Raw genomic sequence first — 22,618 nt, 5'->3', positions numbered from 1 at the left:
CATTTACATATCATGTGGTTGTAGCCATTTGGCTGTGTGCTGGGTGGGAACAGACCTCATCATGGAAGGCTCTTTGTCACTGTTGCTCTCTTCCATATATCTATGTATGTCTATTTTTGGCATATTTTAGTGTGTTGTCCTTGGAAATATATTGCATTCCTATCCAATGTGTGCGCAAAGCATGACTGGTGCATACTGAGGAGTGTGTGCACTAACATCTGCAACTGTCAGATATGTAGGGTCCACTGTTGTTGGCAGACATGGACTTCATTTGTTTGTGTATGTGAACATGCCCAGAATGACCTTTCAGTATGTTGTTGTCTGACATTGCCTTCATTTCTCTAAGTGTGTGAGCATGCCTAGCACGCCCTTCTGTATTGAATGTGTGGATCCTTTCCAGGTAGTTTGTACTCCAGTGCAGACTTTTGTGTTTTACACCTACAGGTAGCAGACTGTTTCTGCAGGATATCTGTAGATCAGTTGGCAATATGGGGTCAAAATATGCAAGGGATAGGGTGTACTGTAGGTGATTGTGTCTGTTCTGCTTCTGATACATGGTACTGGTGTCAGCAGAGATATTCAGATATGTGTACTGTTATACACTGTGATGTTGTATGTCCTCAAGTACTGACAGGTATGGGCATTCTTACTCACAGTGATGTCCTGGGGAACACAGGGTGAATGCAGCTGTGTCCAATATTTTGGGCAAATGCCTAAATATTCATAGAAAGTTATACCATTCTGGAGGGGGAGCTGCAGACACTTGCTGCTGGGTCTGTGCATCCGGTTCAACACCTTGGTACAGTGCTGGCAGAGGATTCCATACTTGTACATCCATCAACATGACAGTATGGCCTTATCTTGCTGTAACAATACCTCACAGCTGTCCAAATTCACACAGGTTACACAGAGGCAGGGGTCAAAAGTCAGGACATTACCCCTATTGTGGTGTATAGACAGGTTTGTAGCCATCCATTTTTGGGTTTGCAGCCACGTATAGTATGTGCACATGGTTGTGTCGGACCTTGCACATTCCATGCTGCCCATGCTCCCACCCCCCCCTCTATTATTCTATCCCCTTCCAAACATTATGCATACATTTTTTGATACTTTTCCTATAGTTATCACCTCATCACAGCTGTGTTTTGGTGTTAGTCCACTGTTCATTCAGTGGGATATGGTGGACATGTTACTGTGGTTTGTCCACATGGCCTTGCATATGACTTATGTGGAGTGTGTTATGTTGTTATTTGGGTGTCCATGACATAACATACATTGGAAGTGCAGGTGAGACACATGCTTTTGGCAGAGGCCTGTAGGTCATTTGGTGGTGATGCAGGCCGGTTGTAGCAGGCTGTTGCATTATGTCAGTCCTACATTCCCAGACTGCCATACAGTATATTCCCCTGGGGTGACAGGGTAGGTGTGCTAGGTGTTCATGCCAATATTTTCTATCAGTATTGATCATGTGGTGTGGATACTGACAGGGTGCTACATACAGCTAGGGACACACCTGCATGGGACATCTGCACTGCATGCTGCATTCTTTCGCTATTGCCATACACAGGTGGGGGTCATATTGTACCCATTCCCAATAGCAGGGATGCAACCAGAGAGGTACGTTTGGGTGGTGTTTGGGTGAGCTGGGTGCATGTGTGCTATGGACACTACTTGCATCTGACTCACAGATAAGTATGGGGCATTCCAGTTATGCTGGCTTGTGCAGGGACATTAGCTGTTTCCCAATACATCAGTCCTATCACATATGTGATCTGCAAGTGTTCAGTTAGATGACATCGGTATTCCCTACTGCAAGCCCAGATAATGTGATGCATACCTGTATGTACAATTCCAAGGGTGTGTCCATTACATGGTTACACATTATATACTGTATGTCTGGGGTACTTTTCCCTGTGCACTGCTTGTATATCTAGCCCAACAGTCATGCCATGTCCATCTTTCAGATGTCAACACATATTACCACCATACATTTACAATGGCTTACTGCTAGTATGTGTTATACTGGGTGGAATTGTCTTTGGCACTGCAGTTGTGAGGTCTTGGCCCTGTCATCAGCAGTAGTGGGCAATGGCAACCAGGTCAAACCTCAACATGCATACATTATGACCACTCTCACACAATATGAAATACATACCAACCTAACACACACATACCTGCATATTGTACAAATGCTACAATCTGTCCTGCTACCCTGGCCACCTATGGTCATCTGTGCTCCACTGGTATTATACCTACACATACATGTTACTAAATGTTTACATCAGATTGGGGGGCACACCTGACCATTACTACATTTATTCATAGGATTGGGGAGGCCACACCTGACTGTTACTACATGCCTACATAGGATTTAGGGGGGCACACCTGACTATTTCTACATGTCTACACAGGATTGGGGGGGGCACACCTGACTGTTTCTACATTTCTACATAGGATTAAGGGGGAACACCTGACACTTGTACACATTTGCTACGACTGTACTGGTATGTCAGGTACTCCATTTTTTTTCTGTTTTCTAACCTATCATGCTGACTAGAGGCATATCAGTGTACTACAGGTCTTAGGTTTGATTGACCTACATATTAGTTTCTGACTTCCTACCCTTCAGAATTAACATCCCACTGCCTGACCTGATGTAGTCTGTCTGTGTAGGCCTGGAGGGGGGGGGGGTTACCCATAGGCATCATTCAGAGGCCTTAGCACAGCCTTTGTTTGTGTTTGTCTACACCTGTCCTGCTGGCTGAGACTGTTGTTAGGTATGTGAATCTCCCTGACTGGCATGTGTGCATCATATGGACACACATGTGACCCAGCACATTTCCTGCAGTGAGTTTTGTCACCATGTGTAGTACTAGCTACTATGGTGAAACCTGTATTTGTTACAAATCTCATGCTGCCACTATAGGTGTCTACTATCTGCTGGCATCCCATTCAGCCACCCGATTTCCTTGCATGCTCACATCCATACCATAGATACAGGTAACAACACATACTACTCCATTTGGCAATTGGTAAGGAGAGTGACTTACCTTGTGGGTGTGCCAGTATTGAGGATGGTGCTGGAGGGCTGCCTATGTCGGATGCACATAACACACTCCCTATACATGGTTGAGCACAGGTAGTGTCATGTTTGGCATCCATTTTACTGTATGTGCGAGTCAGAGAGAGGTGTCATTCCCTGGGTCCTTCCTGTGTCAGTGTATGTGCTATGTGTTGCCTCTTTGCCAAGGCCAGGGCATACCGGGCATGCCTTCTTCTGCCTACTGGGGCAGGCTCAGGCTGTTCCTCCTTTGAGTCACTCTGTGCCTGTGCAGACCTTGGCAATGGTGGGGGATTGTGTGCCTTCCCCTGTGCTGTTCCCACTGCAGCTGTTTCCGCAGGATCATATTGTGTAGCATGGCACATACGATGACAATTTGAGTACATGTAGCTAGGGAGTATTGCACGGCTCCACCCAAATCATGACTTGAGCATGCCAAACAGAACCCTGATCTGTGCATGTGCCTCATTATGGAGTTCTTGTTTGGGTGTGCATGCATTTCTGATGGGTGTCATCAGCCACTGCTCCAGTGCATAATCAGCATCCCCCACTAGGTGGCCATAAAGGATGTCCCCACTGGCAAACTCTGGTACAGCTGCATCAGATGCCAGATGTGGGAATTGTGATAGCTTCCAGGGCATTCAGCACACACATTCATTATAATGCCCTGGCAATCACACATAACCTGGCAGTTGATGGAGGGGAAGCCCTTGCGGTTGATGTAGACCCTACTACACTCACCGGGTGGTGCTTTGATGCATATGTGCATGCAGACTATAGCTCCCACTACCTCAGGGTATTCTGCTATTTAGTGGAAGAGATGCATATTGCTGGCCAATGCCTCACGGGTGTTGGGGAAATATACGTGCTCACCAGCATGTCCTGACATGGCATCCAAGAACTGGTGGAGTACCCTGGATGCTGATGCCTGTGAGATCCCTATGATATCCCCAGTTGGCCTTTTGAAGGTACTATAGCTAGTATTCTTAGGCCTACACATTCCTTGGTATCCACTGGGATGGGTTCCCCTCTGTTAGTTCTGTGTGTGAGGCATGGCCAGCACAGCTCAACAATTTGCTGTAGGAGGTCCCTGTTTACCCTATAGTGCTCCACTATTTCCATCTCATGTAGTTCCTGGTAGAGTACCCTGGGTCTGTACACACTTTGTCTGTCTCCTCACTATGGGTTGGTCAACAGCATTCCCATCCTCACCACCTTCAGCCTCTTACACATGTTGTTGTATGATAGCTATTGCAGCCTCTAACATTTTTTTGCTTTTGCTTGTTAAAAATTCCCCACTTGTATACACCGGTGGTGTAGAATTTGTGGGAAAAAACAGAGGTAAAGGTGTTTGCATAGTTTATAATGGTGTTCTGTGCTGGGCTGGTATGCTGCCTGTGTAATTGGCTGATTCTGATACATTTCACCTGCCAGCTATGCTAGTTCTACTTGATTACCTTTCCTACTGCTGTTTTCCCTTCCCATTGCCTTTCTGTTTAAGAATGGGAGTGCTCTGCACAAACACAGTGCTCAAATGTGCACAGAGCTGCTATTTCCTGGTTTACTTTTTTTTTTCCTTTAAAACCCGGTGCATGGCATGCACACCCGCTTAGGCAATATAAAGAGTGCTAGGCAGCCTCAGACACACCCCTTGCTTAGCTCTGCTAAGCTAAGGACAAACACAAGCCACAAGGCTACAATCCACTTACAGTATACCTGACCCCCCTCATGATGTCAACTAACTCCTAGGCTTGCACCAAGCTATTCCTGCTCTTACACTGTTGGGTGCTGACTAGCATGCAGGGGAAATCTGGGATTCAGTATCATTCCCCTCATTTGCATAAGATTGCCTGCTGATGCATAGTTACAGGTCCCACACTAAGCCTCCCCCCTTATTAACCACTATTCACTGGACATGCTGGCTTCTGCCTGTCATTGAGTATAATGGCAAAATAGTGATTTTGGTTATACTGCTTATTTTAGGCTTTTTTTTTTTATTTTTCACCCAATCCCATTTGCTTGCCGCTGCCCTACATTTAAACAGCTGAGATTGGCTAAAAAAATTAAAAGTATTTTTTTTTATTTTTGCAACTGTCTTCCATGCCAATAGCCATATATTTGGCCATTGGCATGCTTTCTTCTTAATATCCATGCTTTATTTGGAGCTGGCATGGCTCCGTTTTGTAGTTTGCAGAAATGTACTCGGTTACTGGCTGAGTACATTTCTGCAGATTACACTAGTCCTGCACAGCTGGTTTCCAGCTTCCTGGATCACAAATTTACGTCATTTGCATGGATTTCACCTGCAAATTGGGTAATTTCCATACAGGGGCTGAGTCCGTGCAGGACTAGCGCAGGAAAGCTTGTGCACATCCCTGCAGCTTATTCCTGGATCACACGGCAGACATATTGCATGCTGGAGCTCCTGCACTAGTCCTGCACACCGTGCAGGGCTTGCTAAATCTGGGGGATTGTTGATTTAGCAGTTTTACTGAGTAAATACATTTGGTATTAGTGAGTACTTTAATTTGTATAATAGAGGAAAATGGAGGTGGAACGTAACAAATATTGAGCTAGATATAAGTGAGTGAGAGGTGTTAGCAATGTAGTACATATAAAGCTTTCTTGAGTGACAAGATACCAGAGACACTCTGTTAGCAGAAAAAAAGTTAGGCTGAAAAATTGAATAAATTAGTCCAGGGTGCAGTGAAGTAGTAATAAAGTAGACAATTATTACTGAGTTTGCTGGTTTGGTATTAGTCTGAGGTTGAGCAGCAATAAAATCAAGAGTTATTTAGGTATTGTTTGAACTAAGTTTTGAAAGCTTTTACTTTTCAGTTTGTTTCAAGTGAAATGGTAGGGTGCTTCAAACTTTGAAGACATAGCAGCAGTACAGCAAATCTCCAGCAGTATTATTATATTTGTTGGTGAGTAAAACAGATTTATTTTAGAGTGTAGTTCCTGAATGAGAAGTAACGCTTTAGAGTATTTTATAGTGCTGGACAATTTTCTGGTTTATATATTAGGTTATGGGCAGTAAGTGGTTAGAAACAGTGTAGATACTGTGGTAGCCCAAGCCATTACAGTTGTTTTTTAAGTATGTGCAATGATGACATTTTGTATGTAGACTGCCAGCAGATCTAGCAATTTTACTGTAACTGCTCTCTAGTTTCATTTTTGAGTGGTATGAAGGGTAGTCAGGATAGGGGAGGCATAAAGGTGAGACAGAACTAAATGCATTTATATAAATGTTTTACTAGGTCAGTGAGGTACTGCTTATGTTTGCAGTGTGTTTTTTAAAAGCTATGAAAGCATGCAGATCGAAGTTTAGGTGTTCATCGATTATGTCTCCCAGTAGCTTTGTTTGTTGGACTATTTTTATTTTTCTGTTGTTTTCAAAGAATATTTATAACGTTTGTTTTTGATATGAGAACTGTTTTGGAGTGAAGAGACTTCACTTTGTTTTTTAGAGTTTAGAAATAGGAGAGATTTTAACCTTTTTAAGAGCTGTGAGTGGATACATTTTTCCAAGATTTTTAACAAAGATATTAAGATAGCAATCGATCTAGTTGCTAAATTCTGTGCCTCCTTTCTGCAGTCGTATAATAAAAGATTTTTTTCCACAAGTCTGGGGCATACTTTTCTGAAGTATAATAATTTATAAGGATAGAGACAGGGTAGGCCAGGGTATCTGCTGCTGTTTTCAGACACTCAGCAGATGTATTCTCTGCTGCTGTGTTGATTAGTTTTAACATGTGGAGGTATTATTTTATGGTTGATATTGGAACATGCTGGAAACCAAGCTGACCTGGTGTGGTTTCAGGATTTTGCAGGATTGTGGGTGGAGGTAGACAGGCAATCACTGAATGAAGAGAAAACAGTTTGTATAAAATGGGAAATAATTGGATGCAGTGTTGTCTTTGTTACTGTTTCTTGTGGATGAGTGTATTGCCTGAGATAGAAGACCTTGTTTATGTAGGAAGCAGTGCTCTGGATTGTTCGGATATTTGGGTTGGAGCAGTTTGTAGTAGGATTGTTCATCAGACTTATTCTTTTGCTTGCTAAAGTTCCTGAAATTTTGATGGGCACTTTGTGTACTGTCTTTATGCCAATTTGTCCATGCTTTACCTCTTTACTCTTTGGACCATGAGTTGTTTCATTATTTTTAGTTAATAGTAGGTCTTGGTTTGATTCTACTCTTTGCATATGAAGGGTGCATGTTAATTTAGTATATTAGTAACTGTTGCTTGAAATTTGATCTAGAAATTAATAGAAGCAATGTCCAACAGAGCTGCATTTACAGCAATAAACATAAAAATGAAACAATTAAAGTTCCCCATAGGTTCATAGGTTCATAGGTAGATACAAGGCTATCAGCCCAAGGGCCTAAGTAAGTCTAGCCAACAATTTTTTCTGGCTTACGCCATCCAAGAAAGTTAATTTCCTGTGCCCCTGTCGAGCAGAGCCACAGAAGTGATCCCCGGGGTATATTTCCTATTTCCCATCCACTCATCAAGATTTTTCTTGAAGAGTGCTAATGAGGAACTTTGCTTGACATAGATGGGTAGCTTGTTCCAGAGTATAGGAAGTCTCTGGGTCAGGAATCTATGCCTCCAGCATGTCCAGTTTATTGTGGTGACAAGGTTTAGGTCCCTAGAGCATATAGCTTGGAGGGATTGGGATTTTTTTAGGTGTAGCATGTCCAACAGCTCTGGGTTTAACATAGCTTTATATGTTAGGCAGAGACCTCCTTGGAGTAGGTGATATGCTACAGAGTAAAGCTGGAGTGTTTTGAGATGGTTAGTGTAGGGCATCTGTTTGAGGCCAGAAATCCTCTTTGTGAGTACTTCTGTGGCCTTTCCAGCTGCTGCAGATATCTTGTGAGGTACATTCCAAAAGGGCTGTTGTACTCTATAATGGGTCTAATGAGTGCTGAGTAGAAGGGAACAATGACCTCTTTTTTCCTGGATGAGAACCCTTTTGTGATGAAGTGTGCCACATAGAAGGATTTCCAGACTACTGTGGCGATGTGATTATCAAAGGAGAGACTATTGTCCATCTGGGTCCCAAGGTCTCGTATCACACATTCAGCATTAAGTAGACTGTTGTTTATGTGGTAGTTCATGGGTACAGAGTTTTTACCAAGGGGATGGCAATGCGCTTCTTGGCATTGAGCTTGAGGCCATACCTCTGACATCAGGCATTTGTCTCAGTGAGGCCCTTCTGTGGGATGTCCACATCATTTGGAGACTCAGCTATGGCTCCTAGTTTACAGTAATCTGCAAACTTTGTTAGCCAGAGGCCTTCTGTGTTAGCCTGTACTTTAGGAAAGAAGATACCAAACAGGAAAGGTTCCAGGACTGAACCTTGTGGTACTCCACTTGTCACTGGTTTGAAGTCAGATTTGGAGTCTGTAACTTTTACAGTGTGGGTTCTATCAGTGAGCCAGTTGGCAACCCATCTTGTGACATAGGGATTTATACATAGTTTAGTGAGTTTAGCTACAATTCCAGAATGGGGGATGGTATAGAAAGTCTTGGTGAGGTCAAGATAGGCTGTGTGAACCACCTTACCCTCGTCTCCAGCTTTGGTGACTGCCTCAAAGAAGTCGGTCAGGTTCAGAAGGCATGACCTTCCTTTCACAAACCTGAACTTTGTGGAGTCCAGGGTTTGGAGGCTACCAATGTCTTTGTTTATGAGTTCCATGATGATATGCTCCATGATGATATGTTCCATGGCCATGCAGACCAGGCTCGTCAGGCTAATAGGGCGATAGTTCTCAGGATCAGTGGTGGCTCCCCTTTTGCAGAGTGGGATAACTGTTGCTGTGCACCATTTAGTGGGCACAAAGCCTGACGTGAGACTATGATTGAACATAGTGCTTAGCTGTAGCCAGTTCATTCTGAAGTTCATGTAAAATGCAGCCTGGGATGTTGTCCGGTCCCATAGATGCTGTGTTTTTGTTTTAGAGAGTGCAGCTTTTACCTGCATAGATGTGATTACAGGGACTCTGCATTCTTCCTGTATAGATATGGGCCCTTTAGGGAGTGAGAAGTGGTAAAGTTAGCACTGAACCTATCTGCCAGAATGTTGGCAATATCAGTTGGTTCTGTAATTTTCGTACTAGTGCTGTAACTCAGAGCAAATCTGGGTGTTGCCATTGAGATTCTTGACATAGCTATAGAATGCTTTGTGGTTGCCCTTTGAATCAGTGGCAATTTTGTTTTCATAGCTAGCTTTGGGGAATCTTATAAGGGATCTCAGCTTCTTACTGAAGCTGTCCAGGGAGCTCCTCCACTCATGGGATTTTACTCTCTTTTGCAACAGTTTCTTACTTCTGTTGTAGAGTTTGTTTATGGCAGGGGACCACCAGATTGGCTTCCTTTTTTTGGAGGATAGCATCTTGGTTATGTTTGGTATAGCACGATCCATGCACTTGTGTAAGTGCTTATAGAGTGCATTTGTGTAGGATTCGGCAGTAGTAACTATATTGTCCATCTACATGGCTGTCATGAAGTTTGCCACTTCTGTCTTAAGAAGCATGAATTTGGCTTTGGAGAAATGTTTCACCATAGTTTCCTTAATGGTGGGTGGGAGTGGGATGTGGATATCTGGGGTGATTAGCTTATAGTCGGATCTGACCAACGAGGAGTTGACTTGAGGTGTGGAACACCGGTCACTCATGTTGGTAATGACTAGGTCTAGGATATTGTTGCCCCTGGTGGGGGTGTGGATAAGTTGATCCAGGGCATTAGAATTTATGAATTCCAGAAAGTGTTGAGTGAAGGATTTGGTACATGAGTAGTTTCCCCGTTAATGGTGGGCTAGTTGAAATCACCCATTATTAGGGTGTTTGGTTGAACCCTAATATCTTCCAGTATATCAAAAAAAGAGGAGTGGGAATCCTGGGGCATGGTGGGAGATCTGTAGCAAGCTACAATTTGGATTGCAGTTTTGCCTAAAGTTAGTTGCACTTGGATAACCTCAGATGCATTATGCTGTGCAAATAGCCTGGAGGTGTGGATATCCTTAATGAATATGGACACACCTCTGCCTTTGGTGTTCTGGCCAGGTTAGATGGCCGAAAAGTATGGTATGAGTTATAGGTTCATAGGTTCATAGGTAGGTACTAGGCTATCTACTTGAAGGTTTATAAGCCTAGCCAGAATGTGTTGGCTTTTGCCGCCCCCTTAGATTTGTTCCCTGTGCCTCTGTCCAACAGATCCACTAAAGTGATCCTGGGGGTAAACTTTCTGTTTCCCATCCACTCGTCAAGGTTTCTCTTGAAGAGTGCTAGCGAGGAGCTCTGCCTAATGTAGATTGGAATCTTGTTCCAAAGCATGGGAAGTCCCTGGGACAGGAATCTATCCCTCCAGCATGTCCTATTTATTGTTGTGGTGAGGTTTAGATCCCTAGAGCGTGTGGCTCGAGGGGATATGCTTTTCTTTCGGTGGAGCATGTCCATCAGTCCTGGGTTGGACATGGCCTTGTATGTCAGGCAGAGATCACCTCTGATTAGGCAGTATGCAACCGAGTACAGCTAGAGTTTCTTCAGTCCAGCTGCATAGGGCATCTGTCTGAGGCCAGTGATCCTCTTGGTGAGGTACTTCTGTGGTCTTTACAGCTGTGCAGGTGTCTTGTAAGATACATCCCAAATGGGGCTTTGTACTCTATGATGGGTCTGATGAGCAATGAGTAGAGGGGCACAATGACCTCTTTTGATCTGGATGCGAACCCTTTTGTGATAAGGTGGGCCATGTAGAAGGATTTTCTTACCACTTTGGCAATGTGATTATCAAAGGAGAGATTACTATCTACTTGGTTCCCAGATCCCTTATTATGTCTTCCATATTTAGGGGATTACCACCTATGTGGTAGTTTGTGGGTACTTTGTTTTTTCCAAAGGGGATGACTATGCACTTTTTGGCATTTAGCTTGAGGCCATGATTTTGACACCAGGTATCCATCTCAGTGAGACCCTTTTGGGGGATGTCTGTGTCACCCGGAGAGTCAATTATAGCCCCTAGTTTGCAGTCGTCAGTGAACTTAATCAGCCATAGTCCTCCTATGCTTGCCTGTACCTCTGAGAAGTATATGGCCAACAGGAGAGGTCCTAGGACTGAGCCCTGGGGAATGCCTCTTGTAACCAGTTTATAGTCAAACCTAGCTCCCGCAACTCTTACCATGTGGGTTCTGTCTGTGAGCCAGTTGGCAACCCATCTTGTGATGTAGGGGTTTATGTTCAGACTGGTGAGCTTGTCTATAATACCAGAATGAGGAATGGTGTCAAAGACCTTTGTGAGGTCTAGGTAGGCTGTGTGTACCACCTTTCCCTTGTCTATAGCTTTGGTAATTGTCTCAAAGAAGGCCACCAGGTTTAGGAGGCATGATCTGCCCTTAACAAAGCCGAATTGGGTAGGGCCCAGTGTTTGGAGGTTCCCAATGTCTCTGTTAATGAGTTCCATGATGATGTGCTCCATAGCCTTGCAGACCAAGCTAGTCAGGCTTATAGGGAAATAGTGAAGAAAACACAACGGCCAGCAATAGAGTTCCAAATGCTGTGCACCACTCTATGGACATAACCTGTTGAGAGGATAATCCAACACAATTTTTAGGTGAGGGATTAGTTCATCCTTCCTCAGTGAAGCTGAAAGGTAGATGCCAACAAGTGTAACACACACTATATATAGTGTGTGATACATCATGAATCGACCAATCAAAATTGTTAATTGTAATGATGGTTTAAATAAAACCTTTACTTTACATAAATCCACACATATGCCTGTAGCACAATATATAATATAATAGAATGAAAATGGCAACAAATATATTGTCAATAATTGCCATAAATAAATGGAACAGTGATATGAACATAATCTCCAACTCTATGATCTAGTGAGAAGCAGCTATATATCAAAAGCTTAAGTATAATAGGGACAATTATATTAAATGTAACAAAAAGATTTAATACTAAAAAATAGTATACATGGAAAATGTGTAATATAGTCAAGGTTAAGAAGGTAATTAAACATTATTTGTAAGTGCAATAATGCAGAAAATATATTATTGTTTTACACACTGATAACCATCTCTGAACACGTGGTATTGTCTACCAATAAAACAACAACACCTAGAAGGATTATACTTCATAAATGATCATTAAGACCAGGAGCAAACAGATGTATTATCCAGTATTTTTCTTTGAAGGTGAGTGTGTTTTCCCACCCCTGTTGGTGACTTCTATCCCCCACTATTCGATCTATGATGGTAAACATGAAGTGCGCTGTAGGATGTTTAAGTGTATGTTGATATAGGGCACTGGTAGTTTTCTTATTCTTGATATTACTCCTATGTTCGCCGATCCTAATCCTAAGTGAGCATGATGTTTTGCCCACATAGAAAGATGAACACTGACATGTGGCAAGATAAATTACCCAGCTGCTAGAACAGTTCCCAAAAATTCTTAAGTCATAAACTTTGCTGGTATTGGCACTGCTAAACTGTTTAGTCTTATTGACCTGACTACAGGACATGCAATGTCCACATGGAAAAGTACCCACCAATTCCTTTCCAGTCATGGTTAGTTGTTTATATTTAGCTCCCCCACTATCATGATGTTTGTAATGTGAAAAAATAGAGCCTAATGTTTTGCCCCTTCTGTATGAAAATTGACAACGATGACCCAATTGTTGCCTAAGGTAGTCATTAGCAAGCAAAATATTCCAATTCCTATCCAGAATATTTCTTATAATCTGGTAATTTCTACCATATGTGGTTACAAATCTCAAGACACCATCCACTTTATTTGTTTTGTGACTCTTATATTCCAATAGTTGTGTTCTAGATTGTTTGTCCGAGCAAGTCTTAGCTGATATAATATCAAATGGACGATATCCTCTGTCCAAAATGTTTTGGTTAAATCCAAACTGGCATCATCATAATCCTCCACAGAAGAGCTGATACGTTTTACCCGAAGAAACTGGGATTTTGGAATATTGCGGACAGTGTGGCGGGGGTGCATGCTGGATGCATGTAATAGAGTGTTATATTCTGGATATTTTCGATGTATCTTTGTACCCAGTGTATTATCAGGGTTTCTATAGACATTGACATCCAGAAATTCAATCGATGTTCGATTGCAGTTGACAATAAATTCAATACTCCAAACATTACTATTGAGGTAATCAACAAATTCTTGAAGATATTCCATATCCGCCCACCACACCATCCAGCAATCATCCAGATATCTTCGCCAGATGTCCATTTCAACGAAATAAATGTTGTGTGATGTATCATATATCAAGCATTCTTCCAGGCAGGCCATAAACAGGTCCGCATAAATAGGAGCAAAAGATGCTCCCATAGCGGTGCCCTGTAATTGCCAGTAGCATTCACCTTGAAAGTAAAATATGTTTTTATTTAGAACATGCTCGGACATACAGATAAGTAGAGTATTGAAGCCTGGTGGATAAAGATTGGTCCTATCAAGCCAAAACTGGATTGCTTGTAATCCTGCCCAATGAGGAATACTTGTATATAAAGATTTAACATCCAGTGTACAAATTAACCAATCTGGTTCAATTTGTGTCTCCTCTATAATCTGTAAGAATTGGGTTGTGACTTTGATCCTTGCTCTGACATGAACCAGGAGTGGTTGCAAATATTCTGCAAGAAAAACTGATAGTGGTTCGGTAAGTGAACCATGACCGGAAACAATAGGTCTTCCTGGTGGGGAAGTCAAGGATTTATGTATTTTGGGTAGTAAGTATAGTACTTGTTTGCATGGGTCCTTAACCGTCAAATGTTTCGCTGTGTTAACTGATATGATTCCTTCCTCAACTGCATTTTGCAGAAATGTGTCAATCTCTTTTTTGAATGTAAAAGTAGGATCAATACCCATGTACATATAGCATTTGGAATCCGACAATTGTCAGAGACCCTCCTGTATATAAAAATCCATATCCAGGATAACAACAGCACCACCCTTATCTGCCTGAAGAATAGCTATTTTGTTATTATTTTTCAATTCCATAAGGGCCTTCCTTTCTGCCTCCTGGATGTTATCCTGTAATATATCAAAGCTATATGGTGGAAAATGTAATTCCCTAAGTACAGCCTGTTGAAAGGCGGCTACATGGGTATTGGCAGGAGGTTGAAATGTTGATTTAAGAAACCGGAATTCAGTAGGTCTTTGAGAGTAGCTGTTATCATTGTTTGAAAAAAATATTTTAAGGTTAAGACAACGGCAAAACTCCAACACATCAGTAACTGTTTGATATTGATCACAGAAGAAACCTGGTACAAATCGCAAGCCTTTATTTAAAATTCTTTCTTGTTCTGAAGTTAGTACAGTTTTGGAAAGATTGAGGACATTATTAAACCCAATCCCATTTATTTCAATAGCACCTGGATCAATCCATCTATTGAGTCCATGTCTAAACCTTTTTGGGTGTTTCCGCCCACCTCTACATTTGTTAATCCTCCTAAAGGGATAGGGGCATTGCTTTTCTTTTTAACAGGTGAGTTATCTGATGTTACACCTTCGCTGTCAGTAAGAGAAGACTCCTCACCCGAGGTACTGGTATATGTTTGATCTTTATATTTAAGAATAGGTCTAGGCCTTTTCTTTGTCCTGGCCCCATCCTTACCCAATGTCATGTCCTTAAACCTGACAGACTTTTGAATTTCAAAGGGGTGTCCACGACTATAGTCAGTGACGTCCCTATTGAATTTTTTAATTTTCCTTTCCTTTGTTAGTTTGTCATACTGGGTTAATTCCTTAGATAAATTTGTGACCATGGTAGTATAGTTACTATTAGACTCAAATTGTTTACATATAGTACTAAGGTCCTTGACTTCTGCTATATTCATATCAATTGTTCTTTCATAATAATCAGCCAGTATTTTTACCAATCTCATGGAGCCTTCCTGTACAGCCTCATTCCATTCCTCAGTCAACCTCTGTTCAGATCTGCTGACCATGGGTTTTAACCTAATCCGAAGTCCCCTAGGGACTAATTTTTTAAATAAGTAGGCTTTAAATAACCTAAGGTGCCATATATTGGCACATAATCCTTTCAATGCTTTTTCTAAATTAAAGAAGGCTGACTGGCATCCATCTTGAGAAGATGAAACATTATAAATGTTAGTGTTGTTGCTTGGGATGGAATCAAGCCCAAATACTTTGATATCCTCCCGATCAGCACACAACCCTTGTAAAATATTGTCCAAATCCATAGTCAATAATAGAGGGAATATAACTAAATAGAACTAATCCAAAATGACAATAGGTTATAAGGGTAAAGCAGGGCCTGTGACAAGGAAAAGACTTATAGAATAATATGGCCTAGATTAAACCAACTGATATAAAGTAGGATATATATAAAATATACTAAGTTATTGCCAATCAGTAAAATACCAGTACCTCAAAGCCCTATATAATGTGATACATTCAACAGAATAGGTAGGTGGCTTGTAAAAAACAAGAGCCCCCACCTACCAAATATAAAAAGAGCATATATTGTAATAGGAGGGAATATTATACCATGTATACTGTAAATTACATATCAAATAAACATGTAATGTCCTATTGATATCATATTAATGTCCTGATAATGGAGGTATTAATTTTATCAGTGGTATATCCAAATAAATTGCCACTCGTGCTTCTACACCCTGCAGCCCACAACTTTCAGATAATTGTACTGATGTGCATCCAACATAAATTGTGTCAATACAAATACTTTTGGTTGTTATTATCGTATGGTCTTCCAAAATAACCAAAATACACCTCTAAAAGTTGAATGTACCATGTAATATATCCTGTTTGATCATAATAGATTGATACTATATGCGTAATATGTATGTGAAAAATACGAGTAGCCAAGAACCACAAATGGTATTATATAAAGTAGCTGTGTTATAAATCCCAAATTGTGCAGACATATAAAAATATATCATATACATATAATAATCATCTTTCATAATCCCCCTTAATGTAAACTCATCTATTCTTTATAGATTCAACCATCTATTGTATATATATGCATATGAAAAAATACACACAACATATCTTTTCACATATAAAACATCAGTAGCCCTTGTCAAAAATCGTAGATGTCCTAATGTTAGTTAGCGAAAGATAAAGCAATTCACTAAACGTGGTTTGCTATCTGGCATTTAAATAACACATATATCGAACAATGAGTATGTGAAAAATAGCGTTTTTAAAAAAATAGTAAAGCCCAGAGAGCCATTAGTGAACTTAGAACACTATATCCTAAAAATAGTGTAACACTTAAACTGTAATATGTAATAGGTCATAAAATCGTAATTGCGACCAAAATATCCAATGCGCTATTATTATATTCAGCCTAAATCTCACTAACTAGTTTAAGTGTCAAATACATACGCACCTAACTCTGTTTTTCAACTGTATTTAGTATAACAATGCCCCAAAAATGAGGCATATGCATTAGTTACAATACACATATAATAAAAAATGAAAAATGTCCTTGTTTTTAGTTCACTGTGGAATAAAGTGTCAGCGGTATCAAGGAACAGCGTCACTGTAAATCCCAAACACTCCTGATGAAAAGGATGGTCTTGAATAGATAATAATCAATGTTCAAAAACCATAGATTTACCAATCCAAATGAGTTACATATTCCTAGTCCACGCTGATAATCCAATATGAGTTATGTTATAGTCACAAAAATGGCTTCTTGATAGGCCCAATGCGCTTGAATGACATTCAAAAATCAAGAATATAATAGTCGTGATACACAAAACTTGAATTTTCACAATTTCCCCACATAAATCCACTGTTCTTGTTCATAGGGAAATAGTTCCCGGGGTCTGTTGTGGCTCCACCTTTGTGGAGTGGGATAACCATTGCTGTGCACCACTCTATGGGTACGTAACCTGTGGAGAGGCTGAGTTTGAACAGGTTGTTTAGATGAGGGGTTAGTTCATCTTTGAGCTCATGTAGGATGCAGCCTGGGACACTGTCCAGTCCCATTGATGCTGTGTTTTTGGCTTTGGAGTGGGCTGTTTTAAACTGAGTGTCTGTGATTTCAGGGTCTCTACATTCTTCTGGTATGGTTATGGGCCCTTTTGGGGGTGAGAGGGGGGTGAAGTTTGTGCTGAACCTGTCTGCCAGGATGTTGGCAATATCAGTCAGTTCAGTGTATTTTGTACCATTCTGCACTAACTCTGAGCAGATCTGAGCATTGCCACTTAGATTCTTGACATAGCTAAAGAATGCCTTGTGGTTATCTTTGGAGTCCTTGGCAATTTTTCTTTCGAAACTCGCCTTGGATGATTTTATGAGGGATTGTAGTTTCTTGCTGATACTGATCAGGGATGTCTTCCCTATAGCCTGGTAATGCAGGGGTGCTCTCTAAAGCCTTGAACCAGGTCTCAGTCACTGCACAGATATTGATGTTCTCCATTTTAAGGAGTGCCTTGAGTGAGTGCATTTTGAGATTTAGACTTCTAGCATTGAGCAGTATTACCCTCAGTTTTTGCTTGCCTGTTCCTGTTACAATGATGAATTTGTCATTTGAACCTTGCCTAAAAAAGGTACTATAGGGGTTGCAAGAGCCTTAGCCAGTAACCGGAATCCCAGGGGCGTCAGGTGCAGGCCATCTCTGGCAATGCATCGAGGTCTGTCGACCATGTCTTCCCAGGCAGACAGATACTGGATCCCCTTAGAATGACACCAGAAACTTAGCCAATTGTTGAAGTCAATCATTTTGTCTTTGTACTGCAGTATCATTCCGGGTGAAGGCAGGATGCTACTCAGTGCTAGTGTCATACATACCTGGGCTACAAGATCGGGGAACTCTTCCATGTCTCTTTTCATGTAGTCCAGGGAGGTACATCTCAGGTCATTCACACCAACATGGACAATGACAGAGTCATATTTGTACTTGTTGTGGAGTGACCTGAGTGCATGGGTTATGTGTCGGATCCTGGCAACTGACAGGCAGCTGACAGTAATCTTCTCCTTGTTCAGCCTGGTGAGTGGGACACATCAGTGTACCTGACTATAGAGTCATATATGACTAGTGTGTTGGGCACGTTGTTTTTCCTTATGGGCTGTGGTTTATTGACACACTGAGTCTGTGGGCTATGTGTCATTTGGGTTGCGTTGGGGGGAGGAGGTTGCTTGTGCTTCTGCTTTGGAGGTCTCTGTTGCTTGAGCAGATTATTATTGAGAGCCTCTGCAAATGTTTTTGTGTTTATATGTGTGGATTTTGGTGGTGTAGATTTAGTGGGACTATGTGATGAGTGTGGTGTGGTGCAAGTGTTTACCTTCTCCTCTTGACTGTCAGGTTCAGTCTTGGTTGGAGAGATCTTTACCTCCAGTTTGCTAGAAAAGGGCATCTCTCACAGGTTGTAGTGTTGGGTGGTAGGAGGAGAGGGTGGTCTGTGTACATGAGGCAATTGCTACATTGCCCCAATATGCCCAGATTCATCAGATAGACAGGAGAGAACACTGGTAGCTGACCCTTGGACATGCCTGAATAAAAAACTACTTTCCTCTAGACAAGTGAGGAAAGTGAGTATAAGAGCTGTTTTTCTTTAAGCAAGTGAGGAAAGCAAGTACAAAAACTGTTTTCCTCTAGGTAAAGAAGAAGGTTGAGTGCTGTAGTAATTTGTAGCTTATTTAGTGCTAACAACAAGTTCTGAACAAGTGCTGAGCATGAATAAGCAAATTCAAGTGCTGAAACTAAGAATCTGTACCTTGATCTTGTGGTAGATAGGCTACCTAGTGCTTACCACTCCTACTGATAAGCTAGAATGCTTCCCTCCTATACAGAAAGGCTTGGGTGGCTCAGAAGCTTACAAACAGTCCTGGATACAGCAAATCTGTATCTGGACTAGACTTGTTACAGCAAAGGTGGAAAACAAATGCAAACACAGGCTTTTAAACCAGAAAGTTGTAGGAGATGGAAAAACTGCCCAAACGGCCAATAAACTACAATTTCTGGGCCAGAGACCACTCTTGTGGTAGATAGGCTACCTAGTGCTTACCACTCCTACTGATAAGCTAGAATGCTTTCCTCCAACACAGAAAGGCTTGGGGACTCAGAAGCTTACAAGCAGTCCTGGATACAGCAAATCTGTATCTGGACTAGACTAGTTACAGGAAAGGTGGGAAACAAGTGCAACCACAGGCTTTTAAAGTAGAAAGAGATGGAAAAACTGCCCAAACGGCCAGTAAACTACAATTTCTGGGCCAGAAACCACTCTTGTGGTAGATAGGCTACCTGGTGCTTACCACTCCCACTGATAAGCTAGAAGGCTTCCCAACAACACAAAAAGGTTTTGGGGGCTCAGAAGCTTACAAACAGTCCTGGTTACAGCAAATCTGTATCTGGACTAGACAAGTTACAGGAAAGGCAGGAAACAATCTTAGACATTTTTTTGGAACTGGAAAGGGAGAAAGAAGAAACAGAACATAATTCAAAATTAACTGCAACAGATGAATCACCAAGGCTAAAGCTAAATATCCAATGGTTCAGACAATGTTGCTGATGAACTGGTTCACAAAATACATCCGATGTCCGTTTTAAAATAAGTTTAATGATTCCAGTTTAAAAACAAGAGAATAAAAGTCCCTGGGTGCTCACAAACGATAAGCGCTTTCGATATAATCTTCATCAAATTAACCCTCTAGACTAAGAGTATAACACTGAATATCAATGAAGTGAAACACAATAGCCCCCACTTACTGCAGAGAGAGAGAGAGAGAGAGAGAGTGAGAGAGAGAAAGAGATCACAGTATTCTATGAAACAAATAGAAAAATAAATAACTAAAGAGACACAGACCACAATATTCAATGAAACAGACAGAAAAATAAAATGCAGTACAGTCTTTAACACTGCAAGTTTGTACTTAACTCAGCTAGCAATGCAGTTGATTGTAGGTATGTAGCAGAAGCCAAACAACGCAGATATTGAGCAGATCATACAGATAATAACACTGATGTCAGTGAACAAAAGCCACACACTCGGCGACATGGATATTACATAGCTATTTCAATACAAATAACATGATGTACGTGTGTGTGTGTGTGTGTGTGTGTGTGTGTGTGTGTGTGTGTTTGTATGTGTGTTTAAGTATCTCCAAGGTTTCATTTTATCATCTTCATCATAAGACTTTACTTGTTATTTTTTATTTATTCATCTGTTGGTGATTAAGTTAGACTAGGCTAGTGGCCTCTTTTCAAGGTAGACTAGGGGTGGTATTTATACTACTAAGAAACATTTGGCCAAGGCACAGAACTCCCCCTTCTGTTTTCAATAGGTACAGTGTAATATTTTACATCCACCTGAGCTTCCACCCATTAAAGCAGATAGGGCCTCAATTAAAGTGCCATCTAGAAACTAATAGCTAATGCCATCTATTAGCAAGAAAAGTTAGTAACAAGAAAATAGGCATTCTGGTCTGGTTAAATATATGTACATCATCACATCCATGCTTGTAGGAGGGCAATCAGAGCAAACCATATGAAAAATCATTAGAAATAGTAACAAGAGGGATCAGTACATGTACTCAAATCAAGTCTCTGTAAACCTCTATATGTCAGACAAACTAATGATCAGGAATGCCTCTGCGGCCTCAGATACTCACTGACTCCAACATATCTATTATAGATATATAATAGCAATTCCCACATATCTATAGTATATCTAGAATACTGACTCCGACATAGCTGTGGTATATTTAGAACCTTGAGCTGCTTCCCACCTTCAGATAGTTGTTGCAGAATACTACTATGGTGAGTGGGAATGGAAAAATGCTCACAATGCTAAATAGATTGGAGAAATGAATTGCTGATCCACCCGTATCCAAAATATTAGAAAAATATATCCACAACCAGTTGCTCAAATACCTCACCAACCATAAACTACTTTACTTGACTCAAGATTGGTTTCAGCCTAATCATAGTACCATTACTGCCTTTTTAAACTTTGCAAACAGTTACTCCAAAACAATGGTAAGATAGTCTCAACAGTCTTCCCAGAACTGTCTAAAGCATTTGTTACTGTCTTACACCAGAAACTTCTTGAGGAACTAGCCTGTCTAGGCCTCAATACTCCATCATTAACCTGCTTCCATAGCTAGTTACCCAATAGGAAATAAGCTGTGAAATGGCAGCAAGACTATTCTGATTTCCTCACAGTTGATGTCCCCCGGCAATCAATTCTAGCACCCCTACTTTTCAATATCTTTATCTGTGATCTATACTCCACCGCTAAGCAAGCTACCCTGTTACAATATGCAGATGATGCCACTCTCATCTGCTGAGCACAAACACTAGCCTCCATACAAGGAAACACCCCAAAGGCCTTTCTAGCTATAGAATCCTGGCTGGATAGCTCAGACTTACTCTTAAATGCTACAAAAGATATATATGCTTTGTATCCCTAAAAACTACTCAGACCAAAAACAATCTTTTCATATCATTCAACAATGCAAAAATAGAATATGTCACACAGGCAAAACTCTTTGGGGTAATGATCGATGGTAATCTCAGATATGCCCAAAATCTACTCCTAGCCATCAAAAACAACAAACTGGAAACAAGGATCCCTCTACAGGGCTTGGAAATTCCTCACTAATAACTCCAAAAAAAAAAAAAAAAAAACACAGTACAAACATACTTACTTCAATCCCTGCTCAATGCCTCATCCATCTTTACAAATCTTAACTTAACAATGAAAAATAAACTAAAGACAGCCTATGACAAAACTGCAGGATTTGCTACAAATAATCCTAACAAAAGAAAAAGGAACACTGTTGCATAACACTAAAAAGCCATAGCCCGTAACTGGCTAGAATTTAAACTACCATCGACTTATTACAGCCCATAAACTAATAAACTCCTCAGAAAAAATGCCCAGGTCTAAAAAGAATACTACAGCCCTATTGTCGCTAATCAAATAACAGCACAGGAATAACTTGCTATACTCTAACCATGTAGTAAAAATCTGGAACCAATTCCCCCTAAAATAAGACAGGTGGATGTACTGCATATCTTCAAAACATCACTAAATAAACACCTGCTAAATAACTGGTTGTGCTCATGCACAACCCCCAGGCTACCCCCCCCCCCCATTCTCAACTTTGCTCCACTTTCAATGTTATTCTCCCTTAACTTAACCTGTCCGTACCCTAATCTTAAGTATGTAACTTTATATCTTTATCACTAATAAATCCAACTGTATATTCTCACACAACTATTTATACTATTCTTCTACTGACTGCCGCTCCATCCTCTACCTACTTTCTTTCTTAAAAAAAACTTCCATTTCCTAGGTAACTACCCCTACCTCTATTTTCTTTAATACAGGTCAGTACAAGCTCTCTATCTCAATCTGCATAGTGTTTCATATACCATCTCCTCTTAAATTCTACCCCCTGATAAATCCCTTGCTGCCTTTGCTACCCTTCCCTGTACTTCCAAATGGTAAGTACATTACATAATACAGCCACTGTCTCTCAATGCAGTTTCTCTGTAACCAACAACAAATGTATCTCCT

The sequence above is a fragment of the Protopterus annectens genome, chromosome 6.part0, assembly GCF_019279795.1.
Source record: "Protopterus annectens isolate FY-2018-M chromosome 6.part0, PAN1.0, whole genome shotgun sequence".
Lineage (NCBI taxonomy): Eukaryota > Metazoa > Chordata > Ceratodontiformes > Protopteridae > Protopterus > Protopterus annectens.
Note: the sequence above shows the minus strand (reverse complement) of the source record.